This window comes from Canis lupus, chromosome 28, assembly GCF_011100685.1.
Source record: "Canis lupus familiaris isolate Mischka breed German Shepherd chromosome 28, alternate assembly UU_Cfam_GSD_1.0, whole genome shotgun sequence".
In the NCBI taxonomy this organism is placed as follows: domain Eukaryota; kingdom Metazoa; phylum Chordata; class Mammalia; order Carnivora; family Canidae; genus Canis; species Canis lupus.
In genome coordinates this window covers 20724490-20736878 of record NC_049249.1, presented here as the reverse complement: position 1 = coordinate 20736878, position 12389 = coordinate 20724490, and the positions used below count along the sequence as shown (strand labels likewise).

General features: G+C 36.5%; 1 long non-coding RNA gene across 1 annotated transcript; it reads right to left on the bottom strand.

The window, feature by feature from the left end:
* Window positions 1–4372: 4372 nt before the first annotated feature.
* Window positions 4373–11955, bottom strand: LOC111092988. Its single transcript, XR_005380282.1, has 4 exons — window positions 11729–11955; window positions 8292–8382; window positions 7977–8205; window positions 4373–6420 (listed from the first exon to the last, which is right to left on the bottom strand). It is a non-coding gene; the product is annotated as an uncharacterized LOC111092988 (long non-coding RNA).
* Window positions 11956–12389: the final 434 nt, after the last annotated feature.

The following is a 12389-nucleotide window of genomic DNA, read 5'->3' as shown; positions in this document are numbered from 1 at the left end:
TAAAATGGGGAAATTGTGTGAGTGGGTGTGGCTTTTTGTTTGTTTGTTTTTTTGTTTTTTTTCACTAGCCACTGTGCTCTCTGAAGACTATGGAGGCAGCACTTTATGAGAAGGGAATGCAGGGGGAATTCTAAGGGTAATAGATAAATTTTGTGTTTGGTGATCTATGGACCAATGGATTTGACTGGTGGAATCTCTGGGGAAGGTAGTATTAATTAGAAAGTTTCATCCATTAGGCATTGAAAGCTGGTTTCCCTTATCCTCACCATTATTTTCCTTTCTGACAAGTGTGTACTAGGTTTCTCCTAGACCCGAGGGATTCCAGCCATGTCAGTGTTCTCCAATAGGCCCACATAACCCAATACCAGGTGGAGGAAGACAACTGGGAAAGATAAAGGAGAGGGGATTTCTGAGTAATTTCTAGATTAATCAGAATTAACCTCTAGTTGAGGGACTTCTGGAACTAGAAGTTTCTAGAGGAACCAGGTGTGTGTGTGTATTCATAGCATGCAAACACTGTAAAGTTCTTACCTTCCATCCTAGTTGCTATAATAAATGTAGTACAATGTTGCTTGGTCTTCTTGACAGCTAAAGAAAGAGAACTGGATTTGTGTATTTGCAGGAAAAAAAATGAATCATGAAGAACTCTGGTCCTAGAGTGTGCTGGAGTGTGCATTAAATGCTTAAACAATACCTAGATGGTGTCCCCTCCAGAGACATTGGATTAGTAGTGAGGCTATCTACATAGGTTGTGTTGGAACCCTGAAAGTTTTGTAAAACTATGACTAATTTGCATAAATTTTGATCTTGCTGTCCCCTAAGCCAGCAAATGATAGTAGTGAGACTTTTTGTTGTTGTTGTTAAATAGGGTTTGCATATTCAGGTGAGAACTTAATTTGTGTTGGCTATCAACCTGCAGGTCATGAAGGCTGGGATTGCTATTACTGAAACCTGGGACAATATAAGAGCCCTTCCATACCTTCCAGACTCTGGTTTACCTAGGGATTGACAAGTCTAGAATAGTAAACAATAAAGGTTGAGGAAAGGTATCAGAAGAGAGAGATTGCAATTCCACAACTTCCCTGTTTCTATGACTGTTTTGTTTGTCTTAGACTATTTGTAGAGTAGATATTTGAGGCAAGAGTAAAATCACATGAAACTATTTACTGAAATTAACAGGTAAATTGGCAGTCTCTACTTTTTGTAATCTCCAAGCCTCAGAAAACAGTATTTTCCATTAAACAATATTAACTGGTCCTACATTATAATTATAGATGCTAGTAGCATTACATTCTGTTTTGTCTTTGCATGGTTATATTCATGTTTTTGTTAGATCTTCATTAAATGAGAGTTGTGTTGTAGCTTACTCATTCCTGATTTATACTCTGTTCAGAGAGAAAGAAAAGAAAATATAGCAAGCAATCTTGATAGGCATCATGGTGCGCAATAAGTGGGTTTAATCAATAATATTAAACAATCTCTCCTAGGAAAATACCAAGTATTCAACCAAAAATTGTCTGTAATCTGACCTAATGAGCAGAAGAGGAATATAGCCCAGAATGCATTCCATGGATGTTACACACAACAATGTACTCTGTAAACAAACTATAAATAAATAACACATTGGAAAAACTTTAGGTTAAGCATTTGTGTTATACCTACAGGATATGGTAATGTGAATTAAAATTACTATAATTTCTTTCTGGGTCATCTTGCAGGCTGTCTGTTCTCTAAAACCCATTGGAAATAGCTTTTTTTTGTCACATTCAAATTCAAAAGTAAACTGGGGACTCAATCATCATAATGATTCTATCAGAGAAAGTCTTGAAATGAATCATGGGTAGTTTACTAACCAATACTCTTTGCTCTTTTCCCAACTTACTTGCTCATCAACTATGGCTTTTTAAAAGGAATATAGTTATAATTCTGTTATATTCCAAATTTTGTGTGAAATGTCATTTTGGGAAGAAAGGAACAAGCCAACAGGAAGGTAAAGATTGTGGACTAGGATTACATCATTGAGGTACTGTACTCACTTTGGAACCACTTTCCTCCAAATGACTTGTTATATGAATGATGAATATCCTTAGGTTTAAGCAGCCAAGTTTCAACTTTTCTGTGACTTGCAGCTAAAAACACCCTGAGTAATACATAATTTAGTTGCTTTTATTCTTTTGCTACTTCTCTCTATTTCTCTAATTTCTCCTCTGATGTAGTGTTTCAAGGAAGCAAGTGTCTTTCTTTAAATATTTTCATAAGTGTCCAAGTTTAATATGTTTTGACTTGGCTTCTCTTTTCATGGACTGGTCAAACCAGTGAGGTTTTTTTTCTAAAAGTAACTCCCTTCCACCCAATATTCCTCAAGATGCTTGAGGTAAGTCTTTTTTTCAACCGTCTGACAAGAAACGGGCAAAAGAAAAAAAAAGTATATGGCACACACTATGACTCTATAGTTAATTAACTGGAGCCACTATTCCTTTTACCATTTTAATTACTTCTGGGTCAAGTTGTAGGCATCCCTTTTGCATTTCAAATAGAATTTTAGTAGCAAAGACTAAGCTCACCCAGAGCTTTTGAGGGACAAATCCCTTGAGTTGATTGAGGTTTGTCTTTTATTCTCCTTGCTGTCATGCTGTCTTTACAGCTGGGCAGCCTGTTGGCAAGAGGGTTGTCAGTAACTGAGTTGCAATTTGCCTAGATCCTCAGGGAATCCTACATAATGATGTATAATTAGGATTCAGGGAATGCAAACAACTATGCTGAAAAGCAGTCACAGGCTACTTGGGATCTTTTAATTTATGGCTATTCTGTGCTTAGAGGCTAATGCGTTCCTTACTGCCTCTTACTAAAACTAATACTCTTATTCTCTCAAGCTGGCATAGATTAGATTTTTAACCTCAATCAGTATACCTGGAAGGAACTTGGAATAACTATATCTGCTCTGAGAGTTTGAGAAGCTGAGAAAATAGAAGCAGAGCTAAAGGTGGGTTTCATCTGCCAATCTACCTAGTACCCAATGGTACACCTTGTGTTTTTGACATCAGAATGCATCATTATTTTAGCAGCCCCCTCTTCTACATGACGATTATTTCATTAATCATTACATGAAATAATCAATGAAATAATGACAAAATGTAAAGCAGATTATTTTCTTTTGTTGAATTTTACATGTATCACCCTGACAGAAGAAAAACACAGAGCAGATAGAAAAAAGGGGAAAAAAATAAATGAATTAATACTTTTCTATCACATTAATGTAGTTAAGTTTTTATTTCAATTCCAGTTAGTTAACATACAGTGTAATATTAGTTTTAGGTATACAATATAGTGATTCAACCCATTATTTTTATTTTTTTGAAAGCTCACATCTACAAATAGATATGTATTAACATCGAGTAATAACATTATAGTTAATTTTTCCTAAATTTGTACAATTTAGTTGCTTTTATTCTTAACTTTTGCTACTTCTCTCTAATTTATTTCTTTAATTTCTCCTCTGATTTAAAGTGTTTCAAGGAAGCAAGTTTCTTTCTTTAAATATTTTCATAAGTGTGCACATTTAATATGTTTTGATTTGGCTTCTCTTTTCATGGACTGGTCAATGAAATTTGTCATGTAAATTTGTCAATGTCTAATAATTATTTTTCTTTCCATATTCTTGTTCAGTGATCTGTAATCTCATTTAGCATTTGACTACCTTTTCTCATTTAATCTCATTTAATCTTTTAGTTTCAAAAAGTTCCATGTACATGAAGCAAATATGTAAATAATTGGGAAACTTTTTAAGTTAAGGATAAGTTTGTCATAATTAATAACAATACTAAATTATAAACAAAGAATTGCATGTTTTTGGCTCTTTGAGTTTCATTCCAATGGCTTTCAAACATGTCAGCAATTTAAAAGTCTCTACTAGGGCAGCCTGGGTGGCTCAATGGTTTAGCGCGGACTTCAGCCCAGGGCATGATCCTGGAGATGCCGGATCTAGTCCCATATCAGGCTCCCTGCATGGAGCCTGCTTTTCCCTCTGCCTGTGTCTCTGCCTCTCGATCTGTGTCTCTCATGAATAAATAAATAAAATCTTTATAAAAAAAAGTCTCTACTAAAATATCCTTACCAGAAAATTCATTGTAAGTTTATTTTTGATAATTTATTAATTTCTTTCTACAAATATTTATAAAAAATGACCAAATAATAGCCAACATTGAAATTTGATTCATCTATTGAAAATAAATGTCTAGTTCTAAGGGCGAATAGTCAAAGCATACAAATGTTGCTTATTTGAGTAACTCTGCCAGTCCTAGTGGTTACTTTTCTTATTAGGACCTTTTAAATTATTGCCAAGATGTTGGTTCACAAACTCAGGAACTACCCAGGTGTAACCTGAAACAGGCCCCCATATATGGAGGGCAGGCAGAGACCAAAAGAAGAGGCCACTCTAGTTTGGTAGAAGGCAGTTTCAACAAACAAGGGAATTTACAAACAAAGTTTGAACTACACAGCCACAAAATGAATAGTTTCCATACCTGCTGGGCCAGAATTTTAAAAGTTTATTTAAAGACCTGAGCTGAGCTCAGTCCCATAAAACACATTGTTTTCTCAAGCTTGCATTCTTGAAAATGGCTCTTGCTGTGGGAACAATGAGCAGAGTATAATTCCAAGGACAGGGTAGGGGTGAAATGTCTCTGATGGCAAAACCTGACATTCTCTTGTCTTCATTTCCATTTTTGGAAAGCCTTCATTTTTACTTCTCAAAGCTGATTTTCCAATAGTAAGTCAGTCTGTTTTGTTTTTGTTTTTGTTTGTTTTTCATTGCAGATAGCTACATATGGAAATGTATAGTGGTAATGGGGATAGTATATGGATTATAAGAAATGAGCAAAATTGTAGGTTAGATAAAAAGCTGTTGAATATGAAAGCAGAACCAATTTAGCAGTTTGTGTCACTTCTGATGATGACCTTATTTAAATGATTAAATATTGCATGAACTTCAAATCTTTGGGTTTATTGCTAAGAAGCTTGTTTATTTTTGTGTTTCATTTTCTTCCTCTTAGCATAGATTTGACTTCATCATAAGATATGCACATATGCCATTTATTAACTCCTGCCACCACATCGATCCATCATTCTAAGTTAAAAGCTGAAATAGTTCTGCAGGCTAAGTGCAATTTCTTCTTAGTGACTGATTTGCATAAAAATACCTGTAAACATTGACAGGTTACAAATTAGGGAGTAAGAGAAAAGGAACGGAAGAGTCTTTATTTCCCACAGGAGGAAGAAAATTATGCTGAGCTTTTTATGGATGAATTTGTTGTAGATCTGGAAAATAGAATTTCTTTGGGCCAAATGCTGTAGCAAAAGGTTCATGAAGTCAGTAAGTCCTATATTTATGTTGCTAAGTAGGCTTTAAGGTATCCTAGAGAGAATAAAGCACCATGATATAATAAAAAGAGTAACAGGTAAGGTAAAAAGTAGTCCTAGTTCTTCTTCTATCACTGACCAGTTCTGTGACCAGACAAATTACTTTACATCATTGAAAACCAGTTTCCTCAATATTTTATGAGAGATCTGGACTAGATAGTCTTGAGTCTTTTCCAGATCATCCTTTCATGAAGTGCTCATCTTTCTTGTAAAAATCCTTTGCAAGGCAGTTGCATACCTCCCTGATTAAAGCATCCCTCATGTTGTGGAGTCAATTAGCATCTTGTGTATACCCAAATGGATTAGGATATGAGATAAAAGGGAGTTGCATCACAAGAGAGGATTTTAAATTGGCCCCAATCTATGCATCTTCATCAGTTGCTCTATTATCTTTTCCCTGGTGAATGGAAAATAAATAGCATATTGACTGAGCACACAGGCTCTGGAGTCCTATGCTCTGAACTGGATTTCAGGATTTCCCCACTTATGTATTTATTTATTGTCAGACCTTAGTTATTTTATTTGACTTTTTGGGCTTAGGACCATTCCATCAGGAAGTCAAGGGATCAGTTGAGTCACTCCATAGAAGTAACATTCTTCTCATGCTTTAAGACCCATCCCTATGGTAATGACTATGCTTATGTTACAAATCTTCCCTTTGATGCTCTGTATTGGCTTCTATTGGAACAGGCTTTTTGTGAGTTGCTCTTTCAGTTGTACAAGTTGTTAAACAGTAGTATGTTTACTTATTCTACAAATATTTATTTGTGCCTTAGTATGCTTTTTAGAGTTTAATGAAGAGTATAACGAAGAATGTTTGTAAGTTTGGTTTTTCCCTCTTGCCTAATCAAGAATTTATTCATCTGACTTCACGTTTATGGGTGGCAGTATCAAATACTCAGTGCCCTGGAGAGCCTCTCTGGTGTGAAGAGTTGGAAGTAAGAGAATGGCTTGTGGACACCAGACAGCTGTCCCTCTCCAATAGTGCTTCTGAGATGTTCACTGAAAAAAAAAAAAAAAAAGTGTAAACTGAGAATGTAAACATGGCTGAATCCTAGAGGAAAGCAGGCTTTTAATTTGTGCAATAGTATTTAAGGATGAAAGGAGCCCTGCCTTCCAGAGTTAAACATCTGTGGTTTTATTTCTCTTCTTCCCAACTTTTAGATCTTATATACCACCTATCCTTAGATCCCCATCCTTGAAGGCTATGAATTTTGTTCCATTTACTGTCTTCCTGTTTTCATTACTATGTAAAAAATGCTCTAAAACATGCATTTAAATTTTTATGTAGTAGTTATTTTATTATACTAATAAATCTTTTTGTTTGCCAAAGGTCCATAGTGGGTATGAAGTGTTTATATGTAAATTAAGAAAACACTCTGTCATTTTAATTATGTAGAGCTCTATATAGTGGCAAACAAATGCTGGATGATAGACTGGGAAGTGTTTTTCTACAGTTATTTCCATAGGCCATCCCAGGGTTGTTTCATTGGCTCTAATCTGGTGCAGCTCCCACTGCCACAGCAGGAAAAAAGGGGATCAGTCCTTTTTTCTACATGGGATTTTTAAGTACTCTTTCCTACCCCCTGATCTAAGTAAAAACACACATTATTAAAGCACACTGAAGTTTTCTGTAATGAATTGTAGCCTTTTCATTGGGGTGGTGGTTCTCAAATATAGCTTTATATTAGAATCAAGAAAGGAGCTTAAAACATTTCTAAAGTCTAGGGCTCATCCCAGAAAAGGAAAAAATAATTAAGACTCTGTTTCTAATTATTTTTATCAGTATTTTAAAGCTTCCAGGTGATTCTGTTTTATAGGCAAATACTGAACAAATTGCTTTCTGAGGAATATATTTGATAACAGCAAGGAGTAGGTTAGGACCATTTGTAGACCAAGTAGAAAATTTTCAATACTACTTGGTTACACAAAAACTCCAGCATATACATGTAGTTCAAAGACAGTTTCATTGACAGACACACAAACATGCTTGGAGAGACAAACCATATACCCCTAGGTATATCTGGTATAAGACATAGAGTCATATTCTACAATGTTCATTGGCAGAAGCACATAGCATAGACATATGCATTCATGATACAGGTGCATAGATCCACACACAAACACACAGATACAGCTATGCACAGATTTGGATTTGGTAGTTGGTATGCTACACAATACATGCAGGGGTGCCTAAGTGGCTCAGTGGTTAAGCATCTACTTTTGGCTCAGGTCATGATCTCAGGGTCCTGGGATCAAGTCCTCTACATTAGACAGCCTGTCCAGCCAGGAGTCGGCTTCTCCTCTGCACTTACCCTCTCCAATAAATAAATAAAAACTCTAGTCTTTGTATGTGTTGTGTATTTTTTTAATGTAAAAACAGACATACATAACATTTAACTTGTGTAAACACAATCCTAAGCATCCAGACTTGCCCACAATAAAAATATTCAAGGATTCACACATAGAATCATTCATAGACCTAGAAGAACAAGAGAGGAAGCCATAAACAGACATGGAGAGATACGTTAAAAAAAATTGACCTTGGAACTTTTTACCTGTTTGCTCGGAACATCACTGGGAATTATCTGCTGCCTCTCTGGATACAGTTTGGCCCAGCTTGGTGCCCCCAGATCCCTTACTTATATGGCTATTGTGTAAGGTATGATGGCAACTGTAGTCTCAAAGGAGGAACATGTTCGACTTATTAATGAGAAAGGAAATTCTATTGAAAATTTTCCCTCTGAGTGTGGAGTGCTGATAGATGAATAGCAGATCAAACAAGTCCTAAAAATCATAACACATAATATTTGAGTGTCATCACACATTTCCCATATATTCTCATATCTACAAACTAATTTTATTATACTCACATTTATAGATAACTTTATAGGTTTGATATCCATCTCATTTGACCCTCTGAACAATCAGCTGGATGGGTAGATTTATTATCTTCATATTATACTATGAGATTAGAATTGACATTATGATTATTCTTTCTCTCTGAAAAAGAGGTTCAGAGATATTACCCTGGCCAAGGGTATTCCAAGACAAGCCCAATTCCTGGTTCAGGTCAATTTTACCTTGACAATGAGCTGTATAGGTCTTGACTAGATGTAAAAGGAGAAATATAACTTAGATCCTAAAGACCCAGCTCTAGAAATAAAACAGCAGTATGTGTGTCTGAAATAGAGTTAGCATCAAATGCTCACTCCCTAAAAGACAATGGGGGTGTATATCTAAGATATGTGTAACTGTTCTTTTTAGTACAAAGATTGCTGCCATTAAAACAGATTTAGAACACACTGCATCTGGCTTGTTGGGTGTTGAGATAATCAGGACTTTGGGGGGAGGTTTCTGTCCATGTGTTGTTTTCTGTAAACAAGTCTGGATGGAAATAAAACTGTGTGGGAAGACATTTGGTTAAATTGACAAGTGAGATTATTTTTTAAACCTCTCCTCTATTTAGACTATGGAGATAGCTCTGTGTTCAAAGGTGTGGTTATAAGATCTCCCACCAACCAGCAAGAAACTGTGGATTTCCTGATCAGTTATCATGCGCTTTTCTCTGAGATTGGGTTTGTACTAGACTCTAATGGGAATCTTTTTACTCTCATGGTTTCAGTTTTTATTCAGTAGACAAGTAGTGATTAGAAATGACAAAATGACTGGACAAAAATAAAGACAGACCAAAAGCCAATGAAATGAATTCAGTGTAGAAAAATTGTTTGGCTTTAAACAAATTGTTTTAGTGAATCACTTTCCAACATGTAAAAATAAAGATTATTAAAATAGAAATACAGATTCCAAACAATATATTCGTATCATTTCAAATGATTAGAAACTCTGGGCCCGATTTCCACATGGCAAAGAAGGTTAGGAACTGTTCCAGTCTCTCGGCTTTCTGTTGTCTTAATTCAGTTTCATTCACTCATTTGGGTTAACTTCCTGGTGCTGTAGTTCTATAGGTTTATAATCTTAGACTAAGCAATAATTAAATCCAAACCTGATGATTAATGACTTAGTAGTCCAGGTGGAGAAGGTCAGTGAGAGTTGCAACAGTCAGAGGAAGCCTCACAGAGGAAGTGGGAACTAAGTTGTCTTATAAGAAATCAGGATGTAGACAAGAAGAGTAATACATGCAGGGTACTTGAGAGCAGTTTAACTGAGAAGTGGCAGAAAAAAAGCGAATGAAAAATATAGATGGATTAAAGTTCTACAAATGACAATCAACACCTAAAACTTGAAGAAGACAATGTAGGAATCTTTATGATCCCAGGACTTGGAAAATATTTTTTTACACTAGACAGAAAAAAATCTCAATCCATACAAAATCATGTTTAACCTTTTTGAAAATTAAGAAGTATTTTGATCAAAATACAAATCACAGACTCGGAAAAATTATGAATAACACTGGCAAATAATATATAAAGAATTTATAAAGAATTTTTACAAATAAATGTGCAAAAGGCAGTCAAGAAAAGGGGCAGGAATTAATGAAAATGTCATTCAAAAAGAGGAAACAAATAGTAAAGATAGGGAAGGATGCTCACCTCTCAAACTATCAGGGTTACATAAATTAACATAACAGTGAAATGTCTGTCATTCTGTAACGTGTTTACAAAATTTTAAGCATTTGGAAATGATGAGGAAAAGTAGTAACTTACAGACTGCTAGTAGGAATGTGAACTGGTAAAATCCTTTTGGTTGCAAGTTGGTAATGTTTTGTAAAGTTGGGTATTCATTATACATCTTTGAAGCAATTTTGTGTTTGTGTGTCTACATTTATCCTAGGGAAATTATTTCATAATTGTACAGGGAATCATTTGGAAGAATGTTCAATGTCGCATCACATGTAAAACCCAAAATAGTGTTCCTTAGCAAGAAATAGATAAATAATTGGTGGTATACACACTCAAGGGAAAAACCACTGTAGTGAAAATGAATAGGATAGTACTATATATTTCAACTTTACCAAATTTTATAAGAGCAATAACTTCCAAACAGTACATATCATGTAGTACCGTTTACATCAAGTGGGAAAACATGCAAAACACAACAAACCAATAGAAGACTAAATGAACGATCTAGGGAGAAAGGAATATTTTGTACTAGAACTAGGTTTGTGTGGCAGAAGATATGACTCTGACTCCGGCTCAGAGTCGGAGGTGCTGGAGTGGGACAGCCTGTGAGATACAGGCTCTATTGCTGGACCTTCGAGAATCGCTTTGCTCTTATTATCTGATCAAGCAGCCACTGTCCTCTTTTCAAAGCTGTTACCTGGGGGAAAATAGCTGTTATAGATTGATGTGTAAGACACTATTCATGTATGGTTACAAAACATTATCTGAAGAAAGATGAAAGTCTACAGAGCAGTCAGCTCTGAAAGAAAAAGGAAAGGAAGAGTTACAAACCATTTTTCATTCTTCTTTCATCTGAGGGGAAAGTTCAGAAACTCATACGTTGAGCTCATTCACTCAATCAAATAAATGTTACCTATTGCTTCAGGATTTTTAGTGGGTTTCTAAACTGCTCTCTCTGCCCTTTGTCCCTGCCTGTAGTCTACGTCCTTCATACCAGATGAATTTCCTAACAGTGTGCTTCTGAAAATTTATGTCCAGTCCTGTCCTCTAAAATCCAGATCCTGCATCCTCCAGTATCTGGCTCCATCTTCTCTTGCCAGGCTTATCAGCTGCTTACTTCACAGATGCTTGCTGAGAGTCTGTGTCATGCAGCCTTCTTCTTTGTGAGCCCTGGAGGCTTGAGGAGAGGAAGAAGCACAAGGACACTTTCCTAATTGTGTTGTCATTCCAGTGGGATTACAGAGACAAACATGGAGTCCACAAGGAAGAAGATGGCTATGGCATACGTGCTATGCATTAAGGGAAACAAGCTAGGGTGGTCAGAGAAGACGCCTTTGTGAAAATATCTGAGCTGAAGTCTGAGTCATGAGAAAGCCTCAGTCATGCAAACATCAGCGAGATAGGAGATTGATGTCTCTGTTTTCTTTCTTATTCTCTGGCCTAACTGACCTCTTTGCCCAAAACACATTCTATTCTTCCTGGTTGCTGTGTTTTGGCTTATGCTGTTTCCTCTTTCTAGGATGTGTCTCCCCCAATGTCCACCTATGGGAGCTCCATGCCTGTTTAGATCCTGCCTCTTCCAAATGCTGTCTATCTGACCTCTCCTAGTTTAAGTGTTAGTGCTGGGATCTTTTGACTTAGGACTCTCCCAATTACATGTGACAGAAGCTATGTTGGACTAAGAGTAAGCACACAATAGTGAAATTGGTTAACTTAGGGAAACAAACCATAGAATTAACAGAGGTAGGGCTGGTCTCCAGGATGCCTGCATGTCAGGATTTGTCTAAAGGGGAAGTGCTTCTCTGGATTGCATTTTGTCTGTTCCTAGTTCCTAAAAGCATCATCCCAAAAGTGCTGCTTTGCCTCAGCAGCAGCAAGGCCTTCTTGGGGCAGCAGCCGAATCCTGTTTATAGTTTTCCCAGCACATAGTTCCTCCTTGCCTTCCCTTCCATCCTCACACACTGACCCCCCACGAGCCTCCCACCAGTTGCCTGGCAACCTGCTTGAAAAGTCTAGGTTCCAGCTCCTTTTCATCACTCTTTTTAGTTGAGTGACTCCAGCACTGAGTGGTAAGCAGCCTCTCTTTGGAGGCCCAGGTCCTGGTCTCACGATGAACCTCTCTCTCAAGGAAATGCATTTCAGCCCTTTTCTTTGTGTTTCCAGGGTGTCACATTATGGTTGTTTAAGATCTATTTCTATTAACTTTCTGTGTATTTCCACATTTTCTATGAAAGGCTTTGTATCAGTAATCAGGAAAAAAAAATAAAATAAAATAGAGGCACTCAAAGTTACTATAAGGAACTTTCCCAAGGTTCAAATTGCTGTGTTTTTCAACTGCGATTTAAGCCCAAGTCTCTTACTTCCCAGCCCTATAACTTTCTTCTCAAT